This window comes from Boleophthalmus pectinirostris, unplaced genomic scaffold, assembly GCF_026225935.1.
Source record: "Boleophthalmus pectinirostris isolate CB_2022bp ecotype Guang Dong unplaced genomic scaffold, ASM2622593v1 HiC_scaffold_10, whole genome shotgun sequence".
In the NCBI taxonomy this organism is placed as follows: domain Eukaryota; kingdom Metazoa; phylum Chordata; class Actinopteri; order Gobiiformes; family Gobiidae; genus Boleophthalmus; species Boleophthalmus pectinirostris.
In genome coordinates, this window is record NW_026570971.1 from 23,861,425 (window position 1) to 23,875,550 (window position 14,126).

General features: G+C 37.9%; 1 protein-coding gene across 1 annotated transcript in view; it reads right to left on the reverse strand.

Moving 5' to 3' along the window:
* The window catches only part of atrn (attractin), a 210,609-nt gene that overhangs the window by 14,230 nt on the left and 182,253 nt on the right, over positions 1-14,126 (reverse strand).

Sequence of the window (14,126 nt, forward strand, 5' to 3'; positions counted from 1 at the left end):
ACTTGTGGAGGGGCGCTGGCTGACTGAGAGATGCCGGTCCTGGGCAGAGCAGAGAGTGAGCTCCCCCTGTGCAGCCTGGATGTGTCAGCGGAGCTGATCACTCAAAACAGATTCAAGGCATGGGGCAATCCTTATTTGGTACGATACTTTTGGAGCAATATAGTTGAGAGATTACGCTGTCAACTGTAGCTCAACATGACAAACTTTTTGATATGGCAAAGCTTTTCTACTCACAACTGAGTTTCTTCTAGCCTGAATCATCAGCCAGTTTCACTTTGTGAAAACCGTCTGACCTCGCAGAATTAGGATTCGTTTGCTCAACAGTAAGCGGGTACTTTTTTATTTAACCAGTCGCTGTTATTTGGTCATGACGTATGTAATGCGCCGCTAACGGGGCTAACTGGTATATTAAGCTTTACCCAAATCCCGTAGGAAGAAGTGCAATAACGTCTTTTCCCTTGATAAAATTCACCAAACATTCTCTTTGTTCCAGCTTTAAATCCTTAATCTTGGAAATCGTTACCAACACAGAATGTATGGCTTCTACATCCATGTCGACCGCTTTGTTTACTGTTGTGCTGTACCACAAAAGGGACCCTCTCATGGCTTCACAGCTCTTCACTGATTGGCCGGTGTGTGGTCTACAACTTCCAGGGTTCTTGCAAACCGTCTAGTGTATTCCGATTCCATGGAGGCACTAGGTGGCGCCAGCTTGGCTAACGCTCTTCAGCAGTCCAGCAAGAAAATATGTAGATTTTCATTACTAGTTTTCAGCAAACCACATAACATCTCATTATGTCTATGCAAACTACTACTACTGTATAAGCAATGGGACACATGTGAGTGAATAAATGCAGAATTCTGGAACAATCCAGGCATAGAAATAACTCTCAAGGAGATAAGCAGGACCCCTCACCAGAAAAGTTATAAAGGTTGCATAGTGCACCTTTAAGGTTAATAGACTTAGTTATGCAAAGTAGCCAAGCACAAGTACAAGTCCAAACTCACCACGCCATGACTAATGAGAAACCCCCAGTACAATGAGTGAGATTAAAAGTTTTGCCCCTAAAAGCCCCACCTCTGTGTGATGTTAATGTGAGGAGTAACCAGAGTAATGGGACCTGAGGGCAGAGTACAGTCCAGACTCTGAGTCCTCTCTGGACCTGAAAGTGGGCCAAAGCACACTTCCTGTTCATGTAGAACTATAAGTACACACTGCGGTCCAGGCTCTATGTAGTCACTGCTGCACTGGTTACCTCTTAACACAAATCTAAATACTGCACAAACAAACAATACTCAAGTAGTAAGTGCATGTCATCAGCACTCAAACAAATGCAATGGAGACCTTATTTAAATATAATATGTCATGTATATATATCAGCTAATTATTTTCTGTTCCAAAGCAGATAATCTAGATGCAAATTCCACTCGCATCGGCGCCATCTGCTCCAGGAATCAAACCCAGGACCTTATGGTGAGTCGTGAGCACTAACCACTAACACACTCAGCAACTTGGCAATAAAGTCAAGTCAGAGTAGCCAAAATGTTACACTGTTGTAAGTAAAGGTCTGTTGAGTCCAAGTAGAATTCAAGAGTTCGGTACATTTTTAAAATATTTTTGCTCAAATATTGGTGCAACTCTCAGTTAGTCTAGTCCATTCAGTTCCCATTGCACTGGATACTACTCCCCAGAGTCCGGCCTATACTCCCTCGAGTCTACCACAAAAATAACTGCCAGTACGCCACATACACCCTCACTGCTGCTTGTCCCTCATAGTGAATCTACACAGGAGGAGGGGGCTCTAATCATATTCAGGCTTTGACCCATTTTAGGCATTTATTCTGCGCTCCTCTGTCTCTCCCAGGCTTACCTTTTCACAGGCAGGATACAGCGCAGTCGGAGAGGAGTCTGGGGAGGTGCTACAAAGATCTGGGCCCTGAGGGTGTGTGTGAAAACCTGTGCATTCTCCGCTTGTTTCGACACAAGAGCGCCGGCTGTTTGTTTACATCTGCACAAATAAGTGTTTTAGAGTGCCGCAGATGCACATGTCTCTAACACGTGGAGCAAGAAGCAGGTGACAGGCGGCCATGTTGGAATTTTGTTACAGTTTTCTATAGGTGCTCAGGTTTAGGTGTCGGCGTCCTGGTATTTTCAACATTTTCAGGATTATTTCACCATTCAGAAGTTATAATATATTGTTTGGAATTGTTAATTGCTATTAGCCTGATTCACCCATGGAAACCGTCTGACCTCGCAGCATTAGGATTCGTTCACTCGATGGTAGGCGTGTACTTTATTTATTTAACCGATCAGTGCTATTTGGTCGTGACGTATGTAATGCGCCAAATCCCGTAGGAAGAAGGGCAATAACGTCTTTCCCCTTGATAAAATTCACCAAACATTCTCTTTGTTCCGGCTTTAAATCCTCGATCTCGGGAATCGTTGCCAACCCAGAATGTCTGTCTTCGTCTACATCCATCTCGACCGCTTTATTTACTGTTGTGCTGTACCACAAAAGGGACCAGACAGACACTTGAGTTTGACGTCATGGCTTCACAGCTCTTCACTGATTGCCCGGTGCGCGTCTACAGCTTCAGGGGGTTCTTGCAAACCATCTAGTGTATTCCGATTCCTGGAGAGAAATTAAATTGAGCGGAGGCACTAGGTGGTGCCAGCCTGGCTAAAAATCGCTATGGCAACAGTCCTACTTTCTAATCATTCTGAAATTCATTGATAGACGGAATAAATGAAGAAAATTACAAATGAACAAAACAAACAAATGCTTATTAAAAGGACTTATATTACATTATTTTGTGATCTGTTATAATGTTGTTTCCTCATCAAAAACATACCCAGAGCTGCGTTTTGTTTTATTCTTCTCTTAAACAGAAAAAGCTCTGTTCCAGCTTGTGATGTCATGTGATAATACAAGAAGTGCTCCGTTGTGTTCAACTTCATACACCTTCACTAGAATCATTCGGATAATTTCACATCTGGTATTGCCAATCTCTACTAAACAAAAGGCGTAAGGCAGCTGTTAACTTCAAAACTACCAGTTCATGACATCACAAGGTGGAACAGAGCATTTTGAGCTTTGGAGTAGACAGAATAATTAAGGGTTACTCAAAAATGTGTGAATGAAACAAAACAACTCCAGGTATGTTTCTGATGAGGTAACAACATGACTTAAAGCTTACAAAAGTCAATTTGTGTAATGTATTAAGTGAAAAGTACAAAAAAGTAGAAAGAGGAAAAGAAATAGGGGAAAAAACCAAACCTATTCCTATACTAAAGCATTACTCCCATCTTGCATTTGTATGGGCTAGATAATATATACACAAACCCCATTAACTAGTAGTTCAACTTTACAATTCTTGCAGCGAGTTTACTATTTTTAGCAATTTTATCTCAAAGTGGGACAGAATCTCCCACTACAAGTACCACATCAAATTTAACTCTCATGTCCTTGACCCATTACTCACAAATATTTTAAAATTTGAACTAGACTTTCACTCTTCTTTTTCTTTTTTTTTCACTTTTCCCAACTAAAAACAGTCCTGTCTTTTTGGGTCAGACACATTTCTTTGCACATTGTCTCGGCGTGGTCCTTACTGGAGCAGTAGGAGGACTAACCAGGTTTAATCCATCATGAGTATGTGGAGCATCGTCTGACGCAGTCGCAGAGAGGAGCTATGTCGGGGTCAAGAGCAGGAGGCCTCGAGAAAGACATGACGGGCACTTCAACCAGGACTGTACTGCGCTATAGCAACAAGAAGCAATAGGCATTTCATACTTCCACATAATAGAGCATTTTGAGGATCCATTTTACAAGGTCTGTGAGTGGCAATGAGATAGAAACAAGACAACAGCCAGTAATATTACAAAGACTGCGTTCACTGTTCTTTTCTGATTGCCACTTTTCCTTTCTTATGCTACGCTGTTAGAGACTACTACTTGCCCTGTACTTCAGTATTTGATAAGGCTCATTCTCAATAAGTACCTGTATGTGATACTATGGATATTTAAAGATCTAAGATATATTACACAAAATTGACTCTTCTGAGCTTCAAGTTGTGTTAGAATCCTGTTATCAAAATCATACCTGGAGTTGTGTTTTGTTTCATTCACACATGTTTGAGTAATCTTCTCTGCTCTGTTCCACCTTGTGATGTCATTTAGTGGTAGTTTTTCAGTTAACAGCTACGCTTTAGCTTTTATTTGGTAGAGATTGGTAATTCCAGGGCTGAAATTGTTATAAAAGAATGAGAACTTCGCAGAATAATTTACTTGAGATGGGTGCGTTGGATCAGAGGGAGCAGCCGAAGAACATGGAGAAAAATCCCGCACATCGTCTTAATTGCAAATTGTGAGATTTATTAGGACAAGGATTTATTTATTAGGATTTATTTGTTCTAATAAATCTCACAATTTGCAAGTAAGATGGTGTGCAGGATGTCTCTATGTTCTAGGGCTGAAATTGTTGAAATGATTCTAGTGAAGGTGTATGGAGTTTAAAAACACACGGGAGCACTTCATGTATTACTACTTGACATCACGAGTTGGAACAGAGTGTTTTCTGTTTGACATATGAATATGAATTTGTGTGTTAAACATGAATGAAACAAACACAGCTCCAGGTATGTTTTTGATGAAGAAACAACATTATAACAGATTAGAACACAGAGTAAAGCATGAACATGTATAGAGTACCATCAGTATTCATCTATTTGAGTACATGCGTATCTTGTAACGATTATAAGCCAGGTTATCCAATCAAGTAGTAAATATTTGGCAACAACAAAAGTCAAAAGTGCAGAAAAGGAAAGACAACTCCACTGAAGTTTAAAACAAGATTTATAACATCTATAAATAAGGATGATGCATGATTTATTTAAATTGTGTTTTGGTCGGAGTTCAGACGCAGATAAATAGGCTTGTAATAGGAAGATTCTCACAATGTTTGGATAGCAGACAGCTTCTAAACTTTGACTTGTAAAAATATAAGAAATGGTATGGTTTTACAACAGGGCAATTCATTTAAACAAAAGAGGTCAAAGGCTTAGTTAGGTTTTCAATATTTTCTTCTTGCTTTATAATTGAGATAAGTTTGTCCCAAAAGAATTCAAAGTACTTAGACATAAAGTTTATAAAAATACAACCTTGGAAGCTGTGGAGGAAGTATTTGATTTTTGTTGTGTAAAAGTACAGATACAGGAGCAAAGAAAAAGTTACTCTAGCAAAAGTAGCACATGTACAAGAAAGTATTTAAGTACTTATTTAAAAATGTATTAAAAGAATAAAAAGTAAAGGCATTGTGTTGAGATTTTTGGAACAATTAAAGGAGGAAATGTAGTGATTTTAATTAAAAGAAAAAAAATAGCTGATTTAAGTGATTCTTAAGTGGTTTCTTAATTTTCTGTCTGTTTTTGTGTTTTTGTGCATTTGGTTTGTTCAAAGTTGGGATGAAAACTCAAATTAAATGTGATAAAAAAAATAACTCAACCATTTCATCAGGTCTCACACCAGAAAGAAAAGTACTTTTTACTTTTCAGTCCAGATGTAAACTGCAGCGGAGTAGCAAGTACAAATACACGTTCTTAAATGTAGTGAAGGAAAGTAGAAAGCATCCACTGTAAAATGTACTTAAGTAAAAGTATAGATACCTAAAATGTGTACTTAAAGGTGCATTGTGATTTTTTTTTTTTTTTTTTTGGTACAGTTTCGGTCAAATGCTTTTCCTAGATGTTATTCCTTTGTCTGGAATGTTTCAAAATGGCATTAAACCTTTCTGTCTTCACTGAGATCAAACCAGACCAGGTTACAGGTCAGATCTGTGGCGAGGCGAACCTACTCACAGTCAGATTGCCTGTTTTTAGGTATTTTCGAGAAATAAAACCACCTGTAATTCAGAAAATATAAGGTGCATCTGTTTAATGTTGTACCGTAGAACATTCTAAGCAGAAACAATGACATGATCCACAAAAAGTTACACAACTGTGCAACTTTAAGCATTGTTCTTTCACTTTTGTACTTCATTACTTTCCACCAGTGCTTACAAATACTTTAAAAACAAATAGCTTTCCATAGTCCAAGTGCCCCCTGTGCATTACCTGATGTATTCAAATTACTCTGACAATTTAATAGCATTTAATTATAGCTCTGAAATAATTATTAGTATAAACAAACATGTCAGTGGTGGAGGAGACTGGCAGTTCTTAACAGGCAGTCATTACACATTATCTTTAAAGATTGAGGAGGAAGTTAAAAAATATAAGGTCTGCATGATAAGAAACAGCAGGTGTTGTATAGGTGCACAGGCACAGGCTGATCTGATATGACAAAGAACAAATACAAAGAGATGTTTGACTGCAGGTGTGAATACCTAACTGAGTTTACATTACAATAGGAAGTAGGTTTGACTTATGAGAGCAGTTCTTTACATTCACCAGTAAATAAAATATGGCAAGTTAACCAGCTTTATTGGTTAGAGATACATATTGAAGCTGTAGCTCAGTTTCAAACTGCAAAAAGAGAAAGTGGGTCCATCTATCTTACATGATCATAGCTTGCAAAAACATCACTTCACTGGCTGGAATTTTAGGGGACATGGACTGCTTTAGAACTGCTTTTTTCTGTTGGATAACAAATTTTGAAATGTGATATACTGAAGTAAATATAAATGATAAATGATAATACTGAAACTAATTTATGCCACGGACCCAAAACCCCAAGAGCAGATTTAAACCACAAGACATCTAAATCTAAAATATTGTTAAAAAAGATGAGCTGCAATAAATAAATAGCAGAATGAAATACACTTTAATACTTCTATCTATAAGTTATTACGGTAATATAACCCTTTACGGCTCAAATCTCATCATATAACCAAAAAATAAGCAGAAAATTCCCCAGTAGTGCAAAGAAAATGTACACACAACAAATATTGACCCCAAAAAATATAGTTTCATCTTTCATATATTGAACGTTAAGTCGATAAAGTAATTAGGCCTGGATAAGATAAAGAAGCAAGGTGGGCCAAAACAGAAAATTGTGATATTTACAGCTAGGGGTGAGCTGGCCAATATGAATAAAAAAAGTAGTATCTTGATTTTTATTTATTTTTTGCTCTATCATAATGTTCAGAAGATGTGTTTAAAATAAAGTAATTTGTTAAAAAATATCACTTTATCTACTTAATCGTTTTAATTATGCTCCATTCCAATTTTTTATATCTCCAGAACAATAATGACAATATTATTTTACGATATATATTTTCCACTACTTCAGTAAATTAAATTCTTAGTAATTAGATGCAGACAGAGAACACAAGTCTGATCGCAAAGTTCTGCTTATACAATATAAGTCTGCCCTTTGGAGGAAAAACAATACTGACTCATTTACAAGAATAACATTTAGTAATCAACTTTAAATGTTCCACTAATAAGTTGGGTCCAATCCAGACTAGATATAAGATCAGACAATAAAATACATTTGGTTTAGTTTTGAATTTCTGTCTTTATAATTTAATGTGATGCATGGATAAAATTATATTATAAAATCAGATATCTTTCTTTTCTACTTTATCTCCAATAGCCAAATTTCATTATCGTCAGTTATCAGGAGGCTGGCTGATACCTGTATAACTGCAGTGTATGTACTTGCTTTGATAGACAGTTCTTTCTTGTCTCAGAGCCTTTTAACAGTGAAAACCGCAGACGATAATTCATCTTCCAATTACAGTCTTTTCCAGAAGAAGATGAAATGTTAAAACTTGTGAATATGCAACTAAACATATGATAATTGGTGTAAAACCTTATGGGAGACTGTCAAAAATGTTATCAACTTTAATCCGAAGAACTCACCAGAGAGAGAGGTGTGACTGAAGCACTTTAGCGGCAGCTAATTAAAAGCCCTGTACCTGATTTTTCCTCATGTGTTGGACCAAAATATGTCATGCAGACATATCGTATAAGCAGCTCTTGAGGTCAAAATATGTAGGCAGCGTGTCGCTACATCTAATTACAAAGCTGTCCGATAATCAGGACATGCCCTTTGCATGCTAGCTATTAGTCTTATCTTCATGGCACTGGTCTCTGAGAGTTGTCATCATGGCGACTAATTAGAATGTTTAGAATACCTATATGATATTTTACTGTATTTTCCAGACTATTGAGCGCACCTGAACAGCTGCATCAACTAAGTTTTAACAAAATGTTAAAACTGTACATAAATAGTCCACACCTGAGTCTAAGCCGCAGGTGTCCACGTCTTCAAGAACGTTTTCAAGTTCGGGCCGTCTGCTTTTATCGCCTCTGAAAGCTTTTGTCATTTTTTGCATTGAGTCAGTTCGTCACGCTGCTGTCGCCAAAATCTCACCATCGACTCATTGATGCCGAGCTCACGTGCAGCAGCTGTTTCCTTTTTCCGCAGCCAAATCAATCGTCTCTAACTTAAAAGCTGCATCATCTTCATTTCTTTGTGTCTTTCCATGAGGATAGTGTGTGTATGAAGCACAACATAACTGTTCAAAACACAATCAAACTAGAATCTTCCTCAGCGCATCACCCCCATCTCTCCTCGTGCAGAAAGAGCCGCTGTCCTGTCTGTATCATGTCAGAGTCTTGTAGGGGGCGGGGCTAGTTCTAACAATCATGATGTCAGGCTGCTGAAGTTTGAGACGTTTCTGCTTATCATTTAACACATACGGGTAAGACGTATCCCCCTCACTAATGTTCATTTAGCATCATAACTTATTTTATCACACAGCAATAAACTATTTGATTGTGATAAACAATATCTCTAGCGAGTGTAGCAACTTCATGTGAACCCTAGATCCATGTGTAACTGCACAGACAACGTCACTTTCTGCAGTCAGGCTCGGCATATCCTCTGTGTTACCAAAACCATAGACCGTATATATATATATATATATATATATATATATATATATATATATATATATATATATATATGAATGGACAATGTGCCAAACAAAGAATCTGTCCATCAGCCACATCATTTTATTAGCTGCAGGATTGTGAGGATTGTGAGGTGTGAGAGAAAAGTAGCATCTTATAGTCCAGAAATTACGGTACTCCACTCTCTAATCTATGCGATAATGTTGGTTCCTCATCCCAAACATACCTGAAGTTGTGTTTTGTTTCACTCACACATGTTTAACACACAAACCCTGCATATTTAGGCTGAAAAAACATAAAGATAAAATGTAGCCGTTAACTTAAAAACTACCACTACTATGACATCACAAGGTGGAACAGAGCATTTTGAGCTTTGGCGATGTAGACAGACTAATAATAAAGGATCACTCAAACATGTGTGAATGAAATAAAACAACTCCAGGTATGTTTTTGAAGACACAACATTATTCCATGGCTTAAACCTCACAAGCATCAATTTTGCATAATATAGGACCTTTAAGACAGTAAAAATCTGGTTCATTGCCTTTAAACACACAAAATAGCACTAAATTGACATGTGTCTACTCTGGAGGATCAGTTACTGCTTTGCGCGATACATATCTTGATAACTAGACAAGGCAAGTGCACTGTAAGGATCATTTCTTTCAATTTTCAAAACCACCTCTATGAAATGCGCGTTCAAACCTTGGAAACATCTCCGGTGCAGTAATGGTTTATGTAATATCACACTTGGATAGCTTTGTCTCCCCATCGCCACCAATATCAAGCCATTATATTGTCCTGGCCACATAGAAACAGTCATGCTGCACTACGCTGGTCTGTCTGAGCCTGGAGCAAATCAGATCCTTCCATTGGTAACAACAGAAAACTAAACTCCACCAATGATTTCCAGCACATATTATAGAGTATATATGAACAAATAGTGTATGGTATGAAATAAGAGTTTAAATTTCAGAGCTGGAGGCGTCTGAAATATTCGTCCGTCAAGTCCAATTTTGCCTCTATAGTGCCAGAGAGTTGCTCGGAGCAGCTTGGTCTTTCGAGGGCTCATTTCTAGCAAAACCATCTCATATTCAGAGCAGAGAGGCCGGGAGATACAGCAGCAAATATAAAGCAGGTCGGCTGGTTGTTACGGTGAAATAGTGGGGCTGTTTGGATAATCTCAGAGCACGTTTACAGTTTATTATTGCACTGTGGGAGATGTTAAAAATAAAGAAGCAGCTTTTTTACCTGACTAATCAATACTAACGCTAGTAGCAAAACTATAGATCTTTGAGCAAGTATCGAAACTGGAACAAAAAAATACATAAACAAGACAAAACTGGACCTTTCTTCAATAGTCTTAGAATGCGCTGTATCTATATCACTAGTATACTGTGTAGTTTGTATTATATTTTAGAAAACTACTCTAAATGTTTCTTGAAAATTACATTCTATTGCCTATAAAAAAGTGTGTATTATTATCATTGTGGTACTGAAATTATATAGTATCAAACAATAGGGCTGGGGTAAACGTATTTTTAAAACAATTAATCGGGCAATTATTTTATCAGTTAGTTAATCGAATGACTAATTGGATGATTAGTCTAACAATATTTTTTCTGTTGTTTGATTACTAAAAACCATAATGTTTAACCCTAGTCCTTGTTTACATATATTTTAAATTGTGAATTTATTAAACCATTGTACAGCGTGTAGCCCTATAGTGAAAATAAATTGCGTTATTCTCAGAAATATAAATCAAATCCATTTTTTTCCTGAAATCAGCCACAAGGGGTTTCCTATGAACTGCTTTCTGTGAAATTAATCTAGCATACCTTAGAGAACAAGCATCATTCAAGTTGGGAAAAAAATAAGCCTAAACTAATCTTAAGTCCAAGCAATTAGGAACATAGGAGAAGAAAATTGATCTACCACAAGAATCATCTAGTAATTAATGAGATTAAACAAATTAAGCGTGTGTCCATGGGGTCCCACTGTGTGAAACAGCAGCAAACCCTGTAGTTTAGACTGCTACAAACATGTTCTGAAATGCCCCTGTGTGTCAGATGCCCTCCCTAGTGTGAGAAATACAACAGCCGGACTAGATCCAAACATAGGCCCAGGCTGGGCTCAGATGAGTTTCAGCGGGGAGTGGCATTATATATTCCTCAGCAGCACTTTCTCCCAAGAAAAAACAAATGTGCAGAGCATGGACTGCTCAAAACAGACCTATAACGAAACAGACCACATCCACGTTTTTGCCTGAATGCTTTGCTCCACCTTGGAACTAGACGTGACCCTTGTGTATGGAGGACAGCTAACAATCTGGCGGACCTACCCGGAGAGGGTGTCGCCACAAGATATAACATACTGGACTGGATCCATTCTCATACTCATACTCTCTGAATGCCGTGTCTTAACTGAGGCTGGCTGCTGCTGCTGCCCAAACTCGTGAACTTCTGCTATTGAACGATATAACCTGTGGAATCATTTTTCTTCCCACTGCTCTGTTTGTTTTGGGTGACCCACGTCTGCGTGGCGATGTGTCAACATCAAAATAAGATGTCAACGATATTTTGAAGTCGACATGTTGACGTCATCGATGCGTTGACATCGTCGACACATCACTACAGGCCTATCAAACAAACATTTTCCTTAATATCAAAATAGAGTTTGAAATGTTTGTATTGTGACAACTATAATTGCTAGTAAAGTACGTAACTATTTTTTCAGCTTTGATTTTTAAACTGTTCCCATTTTACAAACAAATATTAATCTACTTATTGTTGCCAACAGCCCACACTGGTGACTAGAATACAGTATAACAAAAATACAGGGTGGAGGTGGTGAATATTCAATGATGAAAATAGTTACAAATGATCTCAATACATTGCCAGACGTCTTCACCAATAGTACCATTTCTTTGGGAGCTGTGAATCCGCTGTAGAATTGCCTGATGCCAGTTGTATTAATAAACCAATGACAAGAAAACCTGAAATTCTCTCTTGAAAACCTGTTCTTTCACAAAGCACTTCCACACTAGACATAATTATGAGACTTGATGGTTTCCCAAAAATACCAGAATAATAAAACACTTTTGGTCCAATGACAAGATTTATCTACTCCAGCAGCGCCACAGCAACACCAAAACAACCTCAGTGAAAATTCAATTAGTGTCTCTTTCAGACTGGAGACGCTCGGGTGAGGCCTGCTTTCACTGTGGACCCCTCAGAGCCTGGGTTAATAACATGTCCCAGTAGAATGCTTTGTTTTAGAGCTGTACCCTCCCCATCTCTCTCACACACACACAAACACACACATATATGCACACAAACCTCTTATCTGGACTGGCCTCAGGACTGGCCACAGTTTTGGTTCAATAAGCGTCAGTAATTAGCGCAGCCATCCCACAAACAGTGCCACACAAGACACCCAGTGCTATAGCCTATAACTACCACTTGTTTGTCAGATATATTTAGATTTATTTACTTATCATTTTATAGTTTGCTGTGTATAAACAGAAAAACAGGTTTTGTAGAGGAACCGTGAGGGCATAGGAGCTTCAGTCTGTTTGTTTGGGATTGTTTGTTAGGACAGTGTGCTGTAATACGAAGCTGGCTGAACTTATCCTAGATAAATTTCTCTTATCTGGATCCAGACAGACTAACCCAGACATGTGCCTCTCAGGATAAGCAGTACTACAGAGAGGGTTCACTACTTGTTCTGTGTAGTTTTTAAACCATCATAGGTTATAATAGCGTGTATTTAGTGTAATAGTATATGATTCAACTTTTCAATCCAGAAATAACCTACATGAAATGAGTTTTAAGTATCATTCCTCTTTATAAATCTGTGTGCACTAATATTTGGTGAATTTCCTTTGGGATCAATAAAAGATCCATCAATCAATCTACGTACCCACCTATGCATCATGTCTGCACTCCTTTCTCTCTCTCTCTCTGGCCACTCTCTCGGGTCACAGTAGCTGGGTTCTCGTCTGATTGGTCAAAGAATAGTCTTATTATCTTATTCAGGAACTTAACCTGGTCCAGAGCAGGTTATGAGTTGAGGGCATGTTGCCATAGAGATGTACCCTGATAAAAAGTGATCCAGGCCTGTAGTACCTCTAAACCAGAGTTAAACCTGAAGTTACCTCACTGACCCTCTAATGCAGTCTGGTAGTGCAGGTCTCTCTTCCACAGAACATCTGTCTCCTGAAATACCAGTCTTACTCTTGGGGAGACAAAGTAAACTTTCTAACATTTGCATATATTGAGATGACACCTCTGCAGAATCCATTTTTACTTCATAATTTCATGCGACGGGCCCCAACAAAAACAAGTCGAAAGTTAAGAAAAAATATGAGGGGGGTTAATGATTTTTTTCTTTTCTATGGTGTAAATAACAGATTGACAAAGTTATAATTTCAAATTGTGTGGACATATTCATTGGAATAGTTTTTATTTCACAATCAGCAGTTTATCCTGATAAAACTTGGCCCATTGCACACAAAATGTTGCAGTGACTTTCTGAAAATGAAACCAGCTCATCCCTGACCCTGCTGTACCACTATGGTCCACCTCCAGCTCTGCAGAGGCTCATTTGTGAATGAAAAGAAGCTTCATTTGAAAAAAACACAAAAGCCAATCCTCTGACACAGACTCACTCATTACTTTCTATTGGACCCTGTTAATTGGTTTACAGATCTTTTGCCGCTTTTAAAACTGTTTTAGTAATAGCTAACGTCATTTGGCTTCACTGTTCAGTAGAAAATGTGAACAATAAAGCAACTTCCAATTTAAGAGACTGGCTGAATACCATTAAGCTTAAAGTAAAACTAGCTCTACACCAGTCTATGGGGCAGTTAAGGCCCAATTAGTCCTGGTTTTGTTGGAACTATGTTCTTACACTTTTACAATAGATGTTACAATCACAAATGAACCTGGGTTACCAGTGCTTTAACCTGCGTATCAAGAATACAAACAAGTTTTTCTCATTCTGAGGTTTAGGACCCAGAAGGTTCATTCTGCTTTCTTTCCTAATCTTGAGAACCAAAACACCAAATTATAACATCAACATGTACATTGTTTTGTAAGTAAGAATAATTCTGCATTACAGTTGTTACCAGTAAAAGCTATATTTGATTTGGAAATGCCTCAAATCTGGTCATTTTAAATAAAAACTATACATGCTAATATTAAACT